Source organism: Chiloscyllium plagiosum, unplaced genomic scaffold, assembly GCF_037043375.1.
Source record: "Chiloscyllium plagiosum isolate Xiang-an unplaced genomic scaffold, Cpla_swu_hap1 HiC_scaffold_4, whole genome shotgun sequence".
In the NCBI taxonomy this organism is placed as follows: Eukaryota; Metazoa; Chordata; class Chondrichthyes; order Orectolobiformes; family Hemiscylliidae; genus Chiloscyllium; species Chiloscyllium plagiosum.
This window is the reverse complement of record NW_028270142.1, coordinates 15,283,294-15,303,522: the sequence shown is the minus strand read 5'-3', so window position 1 is coordinate 15,303,522 and position 20,229 is coordinate 15,283,294. Positions and strand designations below refer to the sequence as shown.

Here is a 20,229-nt window from a genome sequence, read left to right as displayed (position 1 = left end):
TATATGTAAGCTCAGTTGATGAAAAAAATTAAAATGTACTTTGCCAGGATGGAGTATAAATGAATGCAATATTATAACTTTAACAGTAATGCTTTGAATAAAAGCATAAAGGATTAATTTTGGAATGCACTAGCATTTTAGCATGTAGTTGTTGAAAACGCATCTACTGTAATTATTACTTGCAGCTGTTACGAATATGGATTCTTGGCTTAATGAAGTACTTTTTGTACAAGTTGTTTCTCAGCCTGCTTTATAATATTGTATTTGTTTATTTTGTTAAAGACAGCTAAAACTGATCAATTGTCATTATTTATCTAACAGGAAACAGATAATCAGCTAAAAACCTCTGACACCAAGGCAATCTATGATAGTAAAATATCAATGGGGGAATGAGAATTCCAATTGCACTGTGTCAGTGGAATGATCAGCTCATCTTCTCTTCATTCTGTGGAGGAGAAGACTAATTTAATCACATTTGCAAGCTAACTAAAAAAAGAACACAGCAGATTCTGGCATATCTTTGCAATGTTGATAAAATACAGACTGGAATGGGAAAAGTGTGGTATGGAACAGGTGAACAGAGTAATTACTATTGTCAAAGCTTTTATTCTATTTGTGCTTTAAAAACAAAAATGCAAAAGCAGAAATTGTTACCACACAAAATCCACAGCGTGACATTGTTGAAAGCGTAGCATCTTCCTATCTGCTTTTTTCTGTATATTGTGTTTGCATAGGATCAACTTCAAAAGAAAAGCTTTACTGTGTTGGTAAAATATACAGATATTTTCATTTTTAAGTTATCCAATATAGTTTTAAGTAAATGCATAGAGTGGTTACATTGATATTCCTTTACTCTTAAAGACTTCACGTGATTAAGTATGCAGCTTTGAAATGACTGAAGAAGCAGAATCTGCACTGGCGATGAACACAAGACTTCTTCATTTCTACCTCTTTGTTTTGCTAGGAATTGCTTAATTTACGAAGAAACATCAAAGATGCAGCTGACAGCTTTGAAGCACAGGATAGAAAATAGACCTGAATAGTCCTTTACAAAATCTCAACTCCAGAATCTAGCCAAGCTCAAACGGCAAATGACCCTGTCATTGCTCCCTTTACAAAAAAAAGGTCAGGCGCAGTTTTAGATAAATAATGCATGTGACTTAGAAATTGTTTCACAAGCAACAGAAAATGTATTCACAATGAATCCAGTTTCTTTGCCATTTAATTAAGATTTGTTTTCCAGAAAAGTACAATTTAAAATGTACCCATGGCTAAAAATAGAAAATTCACAAAACTGTCACATTTTTAAGCATTTGGTTGGTTTTGTAATTGTTTGGGATGGTCAATAATAAATTGATAATTTCTATCATGAAGCCAATGTCCTTCCTAAACTGAAATTTACATCCATATTGGAAACAATTACATGCTCCATCATCTAGACATCAGTTTGTGTCATGAAATTCATTGGTGAACCTATGGGTCGTTGCATTGTTCTGGCCTTGCTCTCTCTAGTCTATGCAGGCTGAGACCACACAGGAATGGTGTTTCTACAGCTAACTGTACTTAAACTTTGTGTCTGATCAACTTAAGTGTATTGGATTTGAAAACAGTTAGTCAATTGTTTCTAGTCCCTAGGTGGTGGTTTATGGTAATGTTTGCATCAATACTAACAAAAGCCATACTGCAGTACAAAGTACATCAAGGAAATGAAAGACAAGGCTGCCTGTTGTCAGCTCTGTCTACAATAAAAGCAGGATTTAGAGCTGGGGCAGAGATCGTTAAGAAACGGCAAAATGAATGAACTGCAGAAATCATGGGGCTGATGGTTCATAGTAGTGGTTTAGGGACTGGCTAATGGTCTGGGTTGTACCCTAGCTATGAGATATACGAACCCAACATAGCGATCATACAAAAAGGTCAGTGAGGAAAAAAACACATGTGGTAGCATAATAGGGCTTCATCGTTAAGAAATAATAGTAGGAAAAACAAGTTCTGGTTCATACAAATAATTAGTTGCATTCCTGATTAGCTTGGCTGCAAAAAAAGGTCAGAATCTTTATTGATTAAATAAGACCTTTTAATACCTTATCCTAATTAAACTACATATAACAGTAAATCAAAAATTCTAGACTGAAAAAAATGCAAATATCCTATTATCTTAGGCTGAAGCATAAGACATAACTCTCACATTAAAAGTTTGATTTAAATGATTACGTACATTGTTATGATGAATCCGGTGTGCAGGAAAGAATGGATGTAAACTAATACATTTCAATTATATGATAATTCTACACACATTTTAAAATATATTAACGGTATGGGCCATGTACTTATCATTTGAAAGCCATTATAAAAGAATTAGAGATTTAAATCACAATTTTCAATACTAATGTCAAAGGAAGAATTGTCCTACAACATAGATTTGACTTAATCAGAATTCTAGTATGTAAATGACTCATGAATGAATATTTGCAATATATTTATCATAACGCCTAGCAATAATGTATTTTTGACTGGTAATATTTGAAAATTAGCAATAATAATAAATAGGACAAAGCTCATACAGAATGAATGTAGAGAAAGCAAACATTTATAAGTTAATCCCCCCACTGATGACAGAAAATAGTGCAGATAAATTCACCTGAACTCACAGTAAAATTACTAGTTCAATTATGAAGCAATTTTTAAGACTGAACTAAAAGAAATAAATGCTGCAATAATATGACATTATTCATACAATGAATCTATTAATATACGAGCATCGTTATCCTTTATTTGAAGTCTAACCTCAGATGCCTGCTGTGTTGCTGGATGCTAGAATGTCAGAAGAAAATAAGTGAAAGCACATCTCATCATGGGGTAAATTGTCTGTCGAAAATAAATGTACTTAGTTTCTGATTTGAATGCTGCTTTCTGCGAAAATAGGCTGGATTGTTATCATTGTCTGTGAAGACTAATCTTTCCTGAACGAAGAAAAAAAGCCATGTGCAGATGAACAAAAGCCACAGTGCAGAATGCAGGTAGGCCGATATCTGTTCCATTGTATTTAATGTCCCATTTTAATCTATTTCAGCTTTTTAATGTCATTGAACCAGCTATGAAATGTGCTTCAGATATTAGCAGGAGGAAAAAACCTGCAATGTAAAACAAGATATAATTCAGATGGACTAGAAAAATAATTTCTCTTACAATAAATAGATGAAAGTAGCTGTCTTATAAATTTTAGTAAGACCGAAACATAAACCTTTAAATTATTAATGTGGCCTTCTGAGGCATCTTCATTTTATTCTCCAATGGTCATACAGCATCATTTAATGCCCCTTTTGGCAAATAATTTTTGACGTGGTCAGCATTTATTACTACACCTTTGTATGGTTAGTAAAGAAATGCAAGCATATGATCAAGTCTCCAGTATATGAAAGATAAGCTGTATGGGTTTAGCACACGTAGACCACGAAGATACCATATTCATCATTATAGATAAGAGTCTGTTTATGAATGGAAATATTATGCATGTGGGAATATTTCTTAGAAATAGAAAAATCTACAGCACGAAAGAAGGCTACTATGCCCATCATATCTGTACTAGCTTACTTAAACTCAAAATATCTTAGCATTTGTTTAATGTTTTGTCAAACTTTATTGCCTTGTGGATGGTTTGGAGAGGGGGTGTGTAGCTTACAGATGGTGTTTTAATCAGGTTACCAATTGAAACCCTTAACTGGGTATTTCAGGACATTATTCCATCTCTGCTGCAGTGATGGGCAGTGGACCTGACATCCAGCAAAACCACCCAATAAATTCTGTTGTGTTCGTCTTCTGAGGGGTCACACATTTAATGGATTTCTGCCCAATCAAGGGACACGATCAGGAACACAGGGTGTTGTGAAGGAATTGTCCCCTTGTGCTTCCTTCTAAATCGATACACGCCTCGCCAAGACCCCAATCCAACATGCACTCGCCTGTCTCCAGAATACATCAATAATCACAAGTGAAGGCCCCATTGTAGTGTTGGCGTGGTCACTGCTTCTGGTCTGCCTGCAGTCACTGGAGAACAACCGAACTCTGAGTAGCTAGTAGTTTGTGGGATGAATTTTCACATCAGTGAGAGCTTCATGGGGTGACACTGCTGAGGTAAGTGCTTTCTTGGAATGTAGTAATGTATTGGGCCAGCCAGACAGAACAAAAAGGGCTCCAACTGCTTCTCCAAGCAATGGATAGGACTGCCATCATTCACATTGGATCCCAGTCTTTCTGCATTGAAAGCAGTTCAATTTTCCTTTTGATAGCACGTGTTACAAAAATTAGTTACATTGCAGCTACAGTTCAAAAGTTCTATTTGTTTCGTCAAAATCTGGCAATCTGTATTTGTATTTCACTATGTGCTTATTGATAATATACAGTTCATATGCACAAAAATAAACATTAATAAAATGTAAAAGAATTTTAAGATCTAAGATCCATTTTTAACTAAATAGAAAATGATTTGCCAACTTCTCCTTTTCTCCCTCTCTTTTCCTGTTCCTTTGTAATTTCTGATGATACAACTGCAAAGCTTTAGCAAATCATTTAGTTTACAAAATTCCCTGTTCAGTTATAAGGCAAGACTGCCAATAAATGGAGTGTTTTATTATAAATCCAGGATGGCTTGCAGACATATAAGCCATGACAGAAGTTGTCCCTTCTAAGTCCAGACTAAACTCATTGCAAAATCCAAAAGCTATCTCTGTCTAACTGCAATCTTGTTATACTCTCATTTTTGACAATTATCTTCAATAATTCATTACCATGTCAAAACATGAGTCTAATCTTAGCCATTTGAAACAATACGTAACATCACATATGCACACAAAAAGGAATGAGTGTAAGAAGTCATATAACCAGCATTTGGCCAGAACATAAAAATACAGGGAAATGTTTGCCATGAATCAAAATATTTACAAAAGAATTATTTAAATATTTAAATGCAGGGATGCAATAAAAATGGAAACATATACAGTTCTAAGAGTTATGGTTAATGATTGATCCATAATAGTAATGATATTGTGCATAATGGAGTAAAATTAAGTCAACTGTGTGCACACAAAGACTAATTCAGTCCACAGTTTGAAAACGTGTGAAATGTTTTAAGAGAACAAACTGATGAGCACATTAGACTGAAAGAGAAAAAATAAGTAAAGGATTTACATACCCTATCTTATACGTGGCATATAAATATACTTCCAAAATGAGCGCTGTGTGCAATAAATGTATTAAGTAATGTATTTAAATGCACAGGTTTGTTTCAAAAAACATTTTTGTTTCAAATCTCTTAAAATACTAATGATATCAAAATAGTTCTTTCTTTAATTCATGAAGATTACATTAAACTGCCTCATTTGGTTAAAGGGACTTCATACACTTCAAGGCTGAACAATCTGCAGATCACTTAAACTTTACCTGCATCTTGTTGACAAGTACGTATTGCATAATTAAGATTATTTTTAATTAGGTTATGTTAAAGTACCTAATTTCACGCAATTACAGTATCTTTTGATCATTGCTATTTAGAATGACAAAGTTGTGGAGACATTTAACATTTTTTGATCTCCAGAGCAATAAAGGTAATAAAATATATTTTTCATCCTGTTAAGCTATACTGAAATGTAGCATGCTACATTCCATAATGACTATGACTTTGCATTAAAAAAAGTGCTATAATTTCATATAAATGATACAATCTATTCAGACTGACAGGATTTTTTTTTAAACTAAAAATAAAAATTTAAGAATTTAAGGACATTTGAAACAACAACAGTATAATGAACAACACATCATTATACTGTGCTTAGCTAGTTATATTGTTTGATATGCATCTTGAGACCTGTATATAAAATTCATCGTTTCAGAAGTGACATGTGCAAGTCCTGGACAAGCAAGGGGAAAGGCATATTCCTGACCTTGTAACCATGACAACCTTTCACTGATTGGTAGCAGCAGACTCTGCATGCCTTTGACACTGGAGGCAACTCTGAGGCTGCAGACTTTGAATGAAATACAAGTATTTTCCTAACATATTAAGTCTGTTCTATAGATCAAAACTTGTCCAACAAATATGGAGATTAAAACTCATCAACTCCTTTAGCCAGTCTTTGGATAGATGCTGACTGACTTTACTCACATCGCGCAGCAGAGTTTTTACATGTTAAATAACTTGAAAACTTCCCAGTGTTCACTTTATTTCTGCGTGGGGTGTTCCAGAGGGTGACACTCTTTCATTCAGCAGTAGCTTCATGCCCAGTTCCATAATTTTGATCATTTTCTCTAAATAGCTGCAAGATTTGTTCAAATGACTTCTTAAAAATTCTTAACTGATACCAATCCGAATGTTATTCTTCAAGGACAGAAAATGAAAAGCTAAAGTAAATTTTACATTTTGCTTATTTTTAATCTCTATAAACACCAATCACAAGTAATACAAATTATAGGAAACAATATCAAATACGAATACAATAGTTATTCGATGATGTTCAAGCAAAAAAAACTTTATGTTCTGGATGTTTCTGTCCTATCAGATAATAAGTTAAAAAAATGTTGAAATTGAAATAGGTACACACATTCAAATTTACTGGGAAAAGCAACAGAAGGTGTTTAAAGCTCCATGTATGAGTATATTTAATTCTTCTTTTATTCCTGGTAAGCAGTTCAGTATTACTGGGGACAATTGACTATTCACCAGAGATACTTCAATCCAATAATTTGGGAGTGCAAAAGTCACTATTCAATTACTGCAATCAGTCACAACTGGGATAAACTCATATTTTCTGTGTATGACTGCCCTCTGGATCAATATTGTACTTGTGTGATAAAGCAAAAAACTGATTCATAGAAAAGTATGTGTGTGGTACAATTTAATTTGGCATCTCTAGTGACAGAGATTTTAATTCAAATCCCCACACTATGTAAACAGTAAGATTTCTTTTACAATAACTTCAACGAGAAGGTTGACATGACTCCAATGAAGGAAATCCCTTTTCATACCCATACTGACTTTTAGCGAAAGTATCAATACGATCAATTTTTATAAGTAGGAGAAAAGTAGCCCTCCGATAACCTTATCAAGATAACTTAACTGAACTGATAAGAGAGGAGCTGTTTAGCTTTGATCAACCTGAATGTGACTCTATTTTCCTAATAGTATATGTAAAAGGAGCTCTGAATTGCATATCTCGTTCCAGTTCATTCAAAGACTCGTGGATAAAAGTGATTTGTTATGGACCAGACCAGACCCTCTCAGTATATTTGAAGAAGGTGGTCTGGACTCTAACTTTTTCTTATTTTAAAGGAAGATGTGAAGTGCATGTTCCAGATGTGATGCGACTGGTCAAATTACTGGAAGTTCAGCAAAATACAATTTAATTAAGCACTATATTAAAATACAAACAAAAGAAAAGGAATTTAGATTAACTTGACTATTGCAAAATTTAACTAAGTAATAGACACTGTAATTATTACTAATTAACTTCCAATATCATTACATCCCATGAACACACCTCTTGGCAAAAAGGCAAATTCAAACACGCATTCTAACGTGCAGTTCTCCAATCCAGGAGGAAAAAAAGAGAAAATTCATAGAAATGAGAGCTGGCCACACTGAGGCTGCTTCCATTGTTCTAACTTTAAAAAAAAACTCAAGGCCTCACAAATTGTTCGCTTTCTTAGAGACAGCTTGGTGCCTCTGTCTTACAACCTCTCTTCAAAGAAAAGGACAAAACACCTCTTAAACTGGCAGCATTGTCACAGATTTGATTCCATAGTTATCTTAGTACAAACTGTACTCAGGCAATGAAGGAGGGCAATTCTAATTGAAATTAAACATATATGCACTTGTGTCAAATTAAACCAAATGATCAATAGCAAGATGCAGTGCTTCAAAGTAGGTTTAGTGACTGAAGTTTTCATGAATATTGTTTACCTGATGAATAATCCAACACTTTTTTGTTTGTATGAAACAAACTCCATAAACAGGTCAGAACTACATCACACACACACTTAGGATCTTCTTTAAATTGTTGTGAGTTTAAGATTTCTTAAATTCCCACATCTCTACTCCTGAAGGTAGTTCAGAAAATGATTACGGTCAAATGAGCAACTCATAAAATTGTTAGCTTCATGGGGCAGAATCGTATAAAAGTTATCTGGAAAGTCTGTTTACATGTGCGAAGAGATTCAAGAACAGCTTCTTCCCCACTTTATCAGACTTGTATCTGTTAATGCTGATTTTTCTCTGCACCTTCTCGACAGCTTTGTAACTTTGTAACCTGCACTCTGTTCTGTTACCCTGTTGCATTTGTATTGTATGATTTGGCTGTAAAACACATAAGACAACACTTTTCACTGTAACTCAGTACATATGACAGAACTAAATCAAATCAAATCTGGCAGAAATGAATGGAAGTTCCGGTGAGGCCTATCCTGACCCTGGGAGCATCTTGTTCCATCTTTTATGCTTGTGAGGTGAATTTCTTATGAGAAAGCAGTGTCTTGATGGTAAAGGATGATTAATGCTAATTAAATGTTAGTGGACAAATTCACCTCATTACTTTCAATAGTTCCAAGCAAGCTAGACATTGAGGAAATTTGACATGGAAGTCAGAGATGGTACCTAGTGAGTTCAGACCAGACACCAGCATCTCAGGGCACACTCACTTGGCACTGGTCACCTGTATCCTACATGCCTCTAAGATCTCTCATGGCCCATCTCCATCCACTTATAGAATGACACTGCTCTTCAATACTGGAGCACAGACATGACTCTCAGGTGCTCTTCGCTTGTTCGCATTGACCTCAATCATTCTCAGCATACCTATATATTTGCAAAATCCCTACTGTCATCATTTTTCCTTGTCTTTTTGTGCTTTCATCCCTCAGCCAGAGATAGCAGGGGAGTATTGTTTCTGTTTTCCCTCACCATTGGGCAGAGACACAAAACCAACAAGTTTGTCATGTTTGTCAGCAGGCCTTAGTCAAGTCAAGGGAAGTTGACTTCTGTCATGGGTCCTCGCAAATCTTGTCTAGAGCGGCCTCCAATACCAGTCCAGTGGCTTGGACATGGTCAGTCATCCACTCAGAGTGGTCAGAGGGAGGATCTTCTTGACACACAGGGTGAGAAGCTGAACATTAGGCAGCCCTCCAGCCATCTGGACTCTTCCTGCCCTAGTGGGGGCTTTTTTCCACCTGGAATGAGAGAGAGGCAGACATTATGTGCGATGAAAGTGGGTGGTACAGCTGTTAGTTTTGGTGCAGGTGTGAAGGTGTCTCGAGGGAGCGAGTGGGTAGCACAGAGGGAACGCGGGTTACAGGTTGAAATAGATTATTTCAAATGAGGGAAGTGTTGGAGGCAGTTGTGAGAGTGGTAAGGTTCAATCCTTGGTGGAAGAAGAGTTCAGGAGCTGAGTTAGAGGCAGTGTAAGGTTTCTGAGAGAAAATGGTGGCACTGAAAATGGGAAAGTGAAAGTTGTCATTGACCTTCTTTCCACTTTGTTGGGAATTCCTCTTAGCAGCCAAAGCAGCATTGGCCTGGATTACAACCTTGGACCAGACTGGCATATCTGTTCTAGACCAGGGCATGTCCATTTTGTACCAGGGGCATGTCTGTTCTGGACAGGGACATGTCTGTTTTGGACCAGGCGCATGTTTGCTCTGGACCAGATGCATGTCTGTTCTGGACCAGGACAATGTCTGCTTTGGAGGAGGGGCATATCTGTTTTGGTGGCCTCTGCTGCTGATCAAGAGCAGGCATCCCATTGAGTTCCAGGTGGAAAACAAACTCATGGTCTTGACCATTAATGACTGCATCAAAATGCAGAAACAGGAGCAGGAGCATCAGGCAAGTTTGTCAGAGGCTGTCAGTAAACTGGGTCAAAAGGATGGACGATTGCACCACTGTCAATACTGTGCTGGGCCCAGCATCCCAGCCCCTGGGTGTCTCTAAGAAGAGGAGACAGCGAGGTCTGCAGATGCTGGAGATCAGAATTGAGAGTGTGGTGCTGGAAAAGTACAGCAAGTCAGGCAGCATCCGAGGAGCAGGAGAATTGACATTTCGGGCCTGAAACATTGATTATCCTGCTCCTCAGATGCTGCCTGTCCTGCTGTGCTTTTCCAGTGCTACATTCTCAACTCTGTCTCTAAGTAGAGGTTAGCCACAATGATGAAAAGTTATATCAAATGCATTTAGTGTCTGCTGGCTATTTGCATTAGCCTGCATTCCATCGCTAGCCATAGGTACTCAGGATCAATGATGAGGCAAGACCTCACCCTCACTCCAGTTGCTGCTTCCTTTCAAGAAGACAGGCTGGTGTCAATAAGCACCCAAAGGGAAGAGGGACCTCCTATTGCGCCCCCTTACCCCCTACCCCAAGAAGTTTTATCTCGGGGCATTCCCAAGGTGCCAAGATTGTCCATCTCCCCCTGTGCGATGCCAATGGCTACAAGTGTCCAGCCTGAGGAGGATGGATCTGCATCTGGAAAGGACACCTCAGAAAGCCTTGGTTTCCCTCTGCCCAAACACCCCTAGGGACAACAGCACAAAACCATTAGTTATACAGAGATAGCTACAGAGCAGGCTCCCTCCATCTCAGCTTCAGAAGTCAAGACTGGGCTTAGATACAGTGAGAGATTAAGGAAAGAATAACTACTCAGGACACATAGGTGACATAGATAGCACATAATTGTAACTTATCTTGCGCACTTCTCTAATTATATCCTCACTTGCATTCTTAAAATGTCTCCTCTCGCGTCATCGTCCTGTTTGAGCCTGATTAATCCACGAACAGCCTCTCCAGACGTTCCCAGGATGTATGAAGTTGTAATTGCCAAGCATTTGTCATTTATCACCTTGTTTCAGTCTGTGCACACTCTGAAATATTGAATGATGGGACAGTCAGAAAGGGATCGCTCAAGGTCCCTCCCAACCAAGGGATAGTCAGGACAGACCTCACTGTGCAACACTCAGCTATGGTTCCGTGATAACAGTCTGAAGAGCTACCTAACCCTAGTGCCATGTCTATGTTAATTCACCATCCCTCTGACTTTCCCCGAACGGTTATAAAATGGGCTTGGCTTACAGCCTCATTCTTGATGAAGGGCTTTTGCCCGAAACGTCAATTCTCCTGCTCCTCAGATGCTGCCCGACCTGCTGTGCTTTTTCAGCACCACACTCTCAGTAGCAGCGTACCACCTGAGAAAGGAAAAGCACCCTTTCCCATCACAGACCATGTCCTTGTATACTGAAAGCTCAGTGCTTGAATACACCAATACCTTCCAGTCCTAGCTGGGTTTCTGATTTGAGAAGTTCAGGTCACACTGTTAAGTATATTTCTCCAATTTCATTTGCTTAGCTGACATGACAAGGTGGCATATGGTGTACGGAATATAATGGCCACGAGTCCTTTAGGCCACAATTCTTCATGTGAATTATTGGACAATGCCGATGAGTTGCAAGTTAAAGGCAATGGGAAATTTCTTCTCCCAGAGTGGTGTGCCTGTTGTCTTCTCTGCCACAGAAAGCAATTGAGGCCAAAAAATTGAATGTTTTCGGAAATCAGTTAGATATAGTTCTGTGCGCTAAAAGGATCAAAGGCTATGGAGAAAAAGCTGAAATAAGGTACTGAATTGGATGATCAGCCACGATCACTTTGAATGTGAACAAAGCTCAAGGGGCTGAATGGCCTGCTCCTGCTCCTATTTTCTGTTTCTATGAAGCCGGATGTTTGGCCTTACTGAAACAGTTAACAGGGTTGGATATTCAAACTTATTCTCTCTGCCCTCAAAGAGCGAAACAATAGCTTACTCCACCCTCCTTGCAAAACGCGTTAACCATTTTGTAAGGTTATTGCACTATCATTCTGATATGGTGAGATTCCAACTTTGTGTTCGCCTGAGTGAACTTCAGGCCCTGCCTCTAATGCAGGTCAATCCCAGTTCCTTCATGGTCCTTTCTGTATTGACGTCCGTGTCACTCCCTCTGTTTCTGTTACGTTCCTTTATATAATGGCTAACATGCCCAATTTACTCTCAGAGCCATAGCTTTGTGAATTCCTATGTCCCCATTTTCCGATATAGGTGTTAGATGACCATGAGCTGTGACAACCCATCTCCCTGAGTTCCTAGTCCCCTCCCACACACTAAAGGATTCCACCTTCCCATTGTGAATGCCCCCCATTCACTCTAATCATTTTTTCGGTGACTCGTCCAATGAACCACTTCCCTAATGCTGAGATTTCCAGGACTCCCAGATAAGCTTCCTGACCAAAACCATCAGAACAAGCCATGGCCCACTCTCCTGTTTAGCATAACAGTATGACAGTGCCATTGAGCAGGACCCAACCTGGATGGATATCTCTACAGCAACCTGACTGGCATACATGGAATCTCAGATTAGCTCAGTACGGCTAGCTCAGTCGGCTGGTCAGTTGATCTGCAGTGCAGAGTGACAGTAACAGCATAGGTTCAATTCTGGGGTGGCTCAGTAGTTTGTACTGCTGCCTCACAGCGCCAGGGACCTGGGTTCCTTTCCACCTTCGGGTGACTGTCCGCATGAAGCTTCTCCCCGTGTCTGTGTGAGTTTCCTCCACAATCCAAAGATTTGCAGATCAGGTGGGTTAGTCAATGTAACTGTGAGGTTACGGGAGTCGTGTCGGGTTTTGGGTGAGGTACTTATTGGAAGGTCAGTGCAGACTCAATGGACTGCGTAGCCTCTTTTTGTGCTGCAGGGATATTGTGGTTGCACTTGACCTGCAGAACTGATTGTGGCCCAGAACCCAGACTGCAACTAAACGGATCTCTTTATCCTGGTAGGCCCAAGTTCCTGACTGACCATGGACTGGAATTATACAAATCCCTTGAGTAAGAAGGACTGTACCCCTGACTGACTGTAGTCTCCCTTGACCAGGCTAAGGACTGCTCCCCTTTGACTTTCACACATGGCTGTTTGACTGAAGCACATGGAGTGAGTTTATTGTCTGGCACATGGTGCAGATGTGACATTGATGTAGTATGGTGCTATACAGCAACGCTTCCATCCCTTCGACTGTTCAGTGCTCCTCACCATGACAAATGGCTTGCCTCTCCCTCTGCACTATAATATAATGCAAGCCACAGAGACTGACAGTCTGTGCCTTAGCACTGAAGATGATGTCTGCTAAAAAAAAAAGCAATGCACAGAGACTGGAAGATTCCATCTTAGCACAAACTGAGTGAATGTTGAGAAAACCAACCAAGAGCCATAAGGTGCGTCCAGTAGATATGTGTAAGATGATTCCTAGGCCCTGTGGGCCAATTGACCAAGCAGAAGCATGTAAGTCATGGGTGTCCCGGAACACCATTGAGCTCCACTGTTGGGTTTTGAAGGACTGGCATGATCTGAGTTGGTCTGAGAGTAGCCATGATGATGTGGTCGCATTGACAACTTTCCAATGTCAATTTTAGAGGACCAAGGTCCAAGGAGGATGGTGTCCATGGAGTGTTCAAGGAGATTGGGCTAAAGATACAGTTGGACGATTGCAGATCCAAGCAGTTGGTAAGTGGCAACAGTGTGATTTTCACATGAGGGTTTTGTGCCGTCCACGTCCTCAAACAAAAAGAGGAGAATTGGAAGTAGTGTAGAAATGAAGTGAGTTGGGCTAACAATGAGATGCAAACTTAAAGGAAGAATGGAGTTGCATCTCAAAAGCCAGATTCTGGATTCACCATTTAAAACTTAAGGGGAAGTCAAATTTCTTTTTGATGCCAAGATTCTGATTTATTTTTTAGTCTCAGTGTATTTTCCCAACATTCTCACTGTTTCCCATGTTGCACCACTGATGGAAAATTCCAAGCATCGGGATGAATTTTGGAAAAAATAAGTTATGTATCAATTTCAGGGCGGGTTTTCCTTCATGAGCTCCGTTGCGTTTTTTGCAGGCTATTTTACACCATTCACCTCATCACATATGCAACATTTGATTGTGGTGCTATGCTCATGCTATCTTACAGTCACTATTGCCAGGATCCTCCAGATTTCTGGAAGGGAGTGCCAAGGGAGCAAGCTGAAATGCACCCTGGTCCAAACTGCGAGATGAGTGCCCATTCCTGTGTACTAAGTGCCCACCAGCAGCATTACAATCAAGGGTGTCAACATGTTCCAAAGTGAAACATTGCATTGATGAACTAGTTCCAATTAGTCTGAAATGTGCCATGATGATGTGGTGAGACTGCTGTGTGTCCAATGCCGATCTCCGTGGATAGGGAATGCACTCTGTTACTGCCCATGGAGTGCACGCTGAGATGTTGGGTTGACTGGTCAACATGGAGAGCTGGGGGAGCAAGCCATGCTCCCTCTGTCTTTCAAATTGAAATTTTTAGCCACCCAATACATCACCACTGCATGGGCAATGAGAAACTCAAAAAGGTGAGGTGAGCTAAGTTATTAATAACATAAATATTACTAAAAGCCTCTTGCCACTCACAAAAGATATTCTCACCTTGCCATTCAAACCTTGGTCAAAAAATTAGAGGTGCTTTTCTTAACTTTGAGAATCTTATTTTTCTGATCTCAGCATATTTTTCTCAACTGCCACATATTGGTCATGCCGTTTTGGGGGCTGGGAAATTTCAACCAATAGAACCTCCCATTGCCTGTGAGAATTCTAAAGCAGATGACATTATCAAGGTTTATAACATCACGAGGTGCATGGACAGGATGAATTTCCAAGGTCTAGTCCTAGAGTGAGTCGGTCCAAAACTAGAGGGCATAGGTTTAAGATGAGAGGGGAAATATTTAAAAAGGACCTGAGGGGTAACCTTTTTACCCGGGGGGGGGAGGGGGGGGTGTATATAGAATGAGCTGCCAGAGGAAGTGGAAGAATGGTGCAATTGCAATATTTAAAAGGCTTCTGGATGGGCATTTGCATAGGAAGGGTTTAAAGAGATATGGGCCGAGTGCTGGCAAATGGGGGTAAGTCAGATTGAGACATCTGGTTGGCATAGACAAGTTAGACCAAAGCGTTTGTTTCCATGCTCTATGACTCTATAATTGTGCACAATGTGTCTTGGAAATGGCAATTGTTTTCTGGAATCGTACATATTAGATAATTACTACCATGTATTTTTGAAAGAATTTATGACATTTTCTGGAAATTATTGTCCCAAATCATCTGGGCTCCAGATCATCAAACCAGCTGTATGACTGGAGATGAATGACAGATGTGCCAAACGATTGTGGGAATACCCAACTTCTACTGAAGAAATCCCTAGCTCCCTAGTACCCTCTGTGAGGAGCTCTGTGTCTGAGCTAGATGTGGAGATTTCAAACAGATCATAGAGTCATTGTCATAGAGGTGTATAGCACAGAAACAGATCCTTTGGTCCAACGCATCCATGCGGAACAGCATTCCTAAATTAATTTAGTCTCATATGCCAGCGCTTGGTCCATATCTCTTTAAACTCTTCCCATTCATATACCCATTCAGATGCCTTTTAAATGTTGTAATTGTACCAGATGTATCTATCTGAATAGTTACGTGGAAAATATTTTACAGAAGAAAATGGAGTCCAATTCCTGAGCAACTACAGGACTGACCTCCACACTCCCAACCACAACATCATCCCTTCTGCCTCTCTGTCTGAAACCCACCCCAATCATTTACCTTCCTGAGCCCACCCCCATTTACCTCCCTCATACCCAGTGACTACCCCCAACCATCCGACCAATAGCGCCAACTTGATTACCACCTCATCCACCTGGCAGGTCAGAATATTGAACACTCTACTCACTTTCCAACTGATGCAGCTGGTACCTCGGCTACCTACCAATCTACCCATCTACCTATTGATTACCTCATCCATCAGGCAGCTGCCCACCTCCTCCACCTACTGCCTCACCTGCCCACTTACCTTTCCTATTCAAGCCGTTTGTCCAATAGTCTCAATATCACAAGCCCCTTTCCCTACCACTCTCCCCATTTCTCCACTCACTCATTCACTAACTTTTAAACTGATTGTAAGGCAGCTACTCTGTAAAATTGGGATATGTCCTGTCTTCACCCTAACTGTACTCCACTGTGGCAATACTCTCTGTGGGCTACTAGTCACCACATCTCTGGAGCAGTATCAACCCAGGGTGGCACAGTGGCTCAGTGGTTGACACTACTGCCTCACTGGGGACCGGGGTTTGATTCCAACTTCAAATGGCTGACTATGTGGAGTTTGCACGTGTCTGTGGGAGTTTCCTCTGAAACCTACTGTCCAAACATGTGCAGGTTAGGTGGGCTAGCAATGGTAAAAAATGTCAGTTAGAAGGGTCTGGATGGGATGCACCTTGGAGGGGTAGTGCAGACTTGCTGTAATGAATAGCCTCTTTTTGCACTGCAAGAATTCTCTAAATTTTTGGAACTACAATCCAACAGTGACTGCCTACCTTCAGAAGCCAAGGCTTTTTTTTTATTACAAAAGGAATCGGCCACATTATTTAAAAAGATCAGGAAATTATTCACAAATTCCAAAGTATATTATTATACCACCAATTACTGACCACACATACAGGATAATATTTTCACATGTGGCAGATGCTTACTGTACGCAGTTAAAAAAAAACCGCTCTACCAGGGAAACTTATCTTTTCCATTTATTCAGCATGCAGAAACCATTTATTGTCTTGTAAACACAAAAAACTGCAGCAAATAAAAATTAAATACATACAGGAGACACTGAATTCCTGATTTTTATTTTTCTTGTTAAAAGATTTGAATAATTCAGAAGGCTCCTAGGGCTTGTGAATTAAATTGTCTTTCCATTTATGAAATTAAAGTTCTATTTTCGTTTATGGTCATGCTCTATTCTCTGTTCACTTTAGACCATTGCCTCCAAAGCTAGATTACATTTCTATGACACACAGCAAATGTCACTGTGAATTTAAATAGCTACATTTCAAAAACCGACCACTCGACCCAATTTGCAAAGCAGGTGCATTGAAGATAATGAACCAGATCCTAATTTTATTTTTAAGTAGCACAAAGTATATATTTGGGTTGTATTTCTGACAAGACTATTTCTTTTCCTTTACGCAGATGCCAATACTGGAACTAAAATACAAGTCCGAATCATTGAACTGCAGGACACCCTTAATGTAACACTCTATGGGACAAATTCCTATCATTACCACTTAATTTTCCATTAGTTTACCTCTTGTATAATTTGAACAGTAAGTAGCATTCCACACTTGTAATTGCACCAGTTCCTAGCTTCGCTTTTTAATTTTGTGCTTTTCCTTATGACCAATCCACAACTATTTGACAATTAGCTTTCATGAATTCATGGAGAAAAATGCAGTTCACTATTTTTTACCAGCACGAATGTCAATTTGAGGTAAAGATTTTAAATCAGAGGTTTATCAACAAATCAAATATAAAAATATGTCGTGATGCAACCATTCCACAAAATATATTGCTGTGCAACCAGTTATTTTCATTTCTGCATAAATGCAAGCTCCATATTAGAATTGACTGCTTGAACTGTGGGGTGTGTTATGGTCTGCCCTGATAGATGCATTTATTGGTGTCCTCAGGTAGAATGTCTAGACTTTGAGAGAAAATTTTCTGTTATTTCATAACAGCTGAATACCAAAAATTCTATTTTCTCAAGAATTTAATCTACACAAACAATACTTGGTAGTTTCCCTGATTTGAGAATACAACAATTGCTACTGAAAGTGGAATGCATTTAAATGCGTGCAAAATAATGAATTGAATCAAATGTATACAGGAGATGTGAGAAACCGCTGAATGTCATCATGAAGAAGATCAAAGCGCAACATTCATTCATTGCAGTTTAAACCACAGATTCCTGGTGCACCCTATGCTTGTTATGGCCAGAATTTAACAATTAATTTCTTATGTGCATGTCTCTTAGGGACCCATTTAGAAAACCTCTGTTTGCAACATTACCTCAAGCATATTATTCTTTTAAATTTAATGGTCTGATCTTTAATATCAGCATTACATTTACATTAAGTACAATCCAAAGATCAGAGTAATGATATATTTAAAAGGAAAACTTTTCACTGTCCTTCATTCCTTCATTTTATTGATAGTAATTTTTGGAAAGATCTCAAACCATCCTTATATTTGTTTAATTTGCTTGCTTTGTTAGTTAATAATCATGCTAATAAGCTACAGGTTAGTATGTAATTTAGCTTTACTTTGAGCTTAATGTAGTGCAATGATCACCAGCTTATGTTACTATTGGATAAGTCAGATTCCAGAATTAAATCTTTCTTGTTAGATCATATTTTATTTGTTTTCAAGTTAACACAAAGGTCTTTCACTGAAGCATAAACACATAAGGCTGCAGATTTGGTTTGAATAATCAAAAATAAATTTATTACGCAAGGCACATAAAAAATAACAAAATGAAACAAACCACGTTATCTGAGCATAATGCAATTTGAAAGTTTCCAGAACACAGAGCCAAATAAAATCTCAAAATAATTAAAATCTAGAAAAACTACCCTTTTCTGTCCAATCTGCAGGTTTAATTTAACTGCTTTTTCACAGTTCCTGTCCTCTGAACTGCGAATTCATTTTCATGGAATATTCCTGGATATCTTTAAACTTTCTCTGCATTTTAATAATTTGCGGAGTTCAAAGCAAACGTAGAGTCATCGGGTTATACAGCACAGATAAAGACCCTTCAGTCCAACGTGTGTGTGTAGACCGGATATCTAAACTGATCTAATCTCTTTTGTCAGCATATAGCCCATATCCCTCTAAACTCTTCCTGTTTGTATACCCAACCAGATGCCTTTTAAATGTTGCAAGTGTACCTACCTCTACCCCTCTCCTCTGGCAGCTCATTCACCCTGTATGTGAAAAAAGTTGCCATCAGGTCCTTTTTAAATCTTTCCCCACTCACCTTAAACTTATGCTCTCTAGTTTTGCCCTCCCTTACCCTAGGAAAAAGACTTTGGCTATTCACACAATTGGTTTGCAAGGAACTATAATCTTTCCTGGATATAACTATTCTATAATTGCTCTGAGTAATCTCATTTCTGGGGAAAGATAAGATTTGCATCCAACTCCAATCAGAGCTCCTCAAACTTTTCAACCTCTGGATTTTTCTAAACTAAAATCAATCAATGAGTGAGTGGACACGTGCTTGGCAGATGAGGGAAAATGTGGATAAACTCAAGGTTATCCACTTTGATAGCAAAAAGAGATAGCATTGATAACAGCCAATGGAATCATGTGAGCTGCTAACACAAGCATTGACCAGCTACAGAGGGCACACAGGCCACTTCTGTTTGCCCTCAGAAGACGAGTTATTGGTGAACAGCTCACAATGACCATTCAGATGCAGGAGGGTGGTGCAGAACTTGACAAAGCCATAGACCTTGCATGTCTTCTGTAGAATCTTACTCTTGAAGTTGTTGGCATTCATGACTGTGTGAAGCTGACACAGGGAGCTGAAGCAGACAAAACAAACCTGTATGAAAACAGAAAGGTGCTGGAGAAATCCAGCAGGTCTGGCAGCAACTGTGGAGGCAGAACCAGAGTTAACATTTCGAGGCTGATATGATTTTACATCAGTGTTATGTTTGGGTCAGTAACATCAAAGTCCATTTGTCCGCAGCTATTTGGAATATTTTTCTTGACAACAGATTTTCCTACTTTTAAAATTAATTCATAAACAAATGATGAAATCATATGCATTGTTATGCACAAGAAGACAATTAAACACAGAATCAGCTTTTTGAATGAACCATCTGCTATGAACCCAGTTCCCTACCCTTAACTGTGTACTTCATTAGTCTTTGTTTTTGGACACTTGTCAAGTCCTGCTTGACACTTTTGGCTTGTATTTTGCATTATTAATGACAATAAAACTGTTAGCATTCTGGGATGATCCTGTCCTGGGTTGGCAGAACTGAAAAGAGACTGATCATTTCGGACTATATTCACTGAAGTTTCAAAGAATGAAAGAAGATCTCATAGAAATCGATAAAATTCTGACAAGACTAGACAGGATAAACCTACCGACTCCCACCCTGCCTCCTGTAAAAATGTTATCCCTTACCCTCTGCCTCCACCGCATCTGCTCCCAAGAGGACAGGTTTCAACACAAAACACACCAGCTGGCCTCCTTCTTTAAAGACCACAATTTCCCTCCCACGTGGTTGAAGATGCTCTCCAAAGTATCTCATTCACTTCCCGCTCC

General features: G+C 39.1%; 1 long non-coding RNA gene across 1 annotated transcript; it reads left to right on the top strand.

Moving 5' to 3' along the window:
* Positions 1-1,035: 1,035 nt before the first annotated feature.
* Positions 1,036-17,333, top strand: LOC148150081 (uncharacterized). The gene is made up of 4 exons (XR_015756817.1): positions 1,036-1,125; positions 2,926-3,020; positions 13,468-13,558; positions 17,085-17,333. It is a non-coding gene; the product is annotated as an uncharacterized LOC148150081 (long non-coding RNA).
* Positions 17,334-20,229: the final 2,896 nt, after the last annotated feature.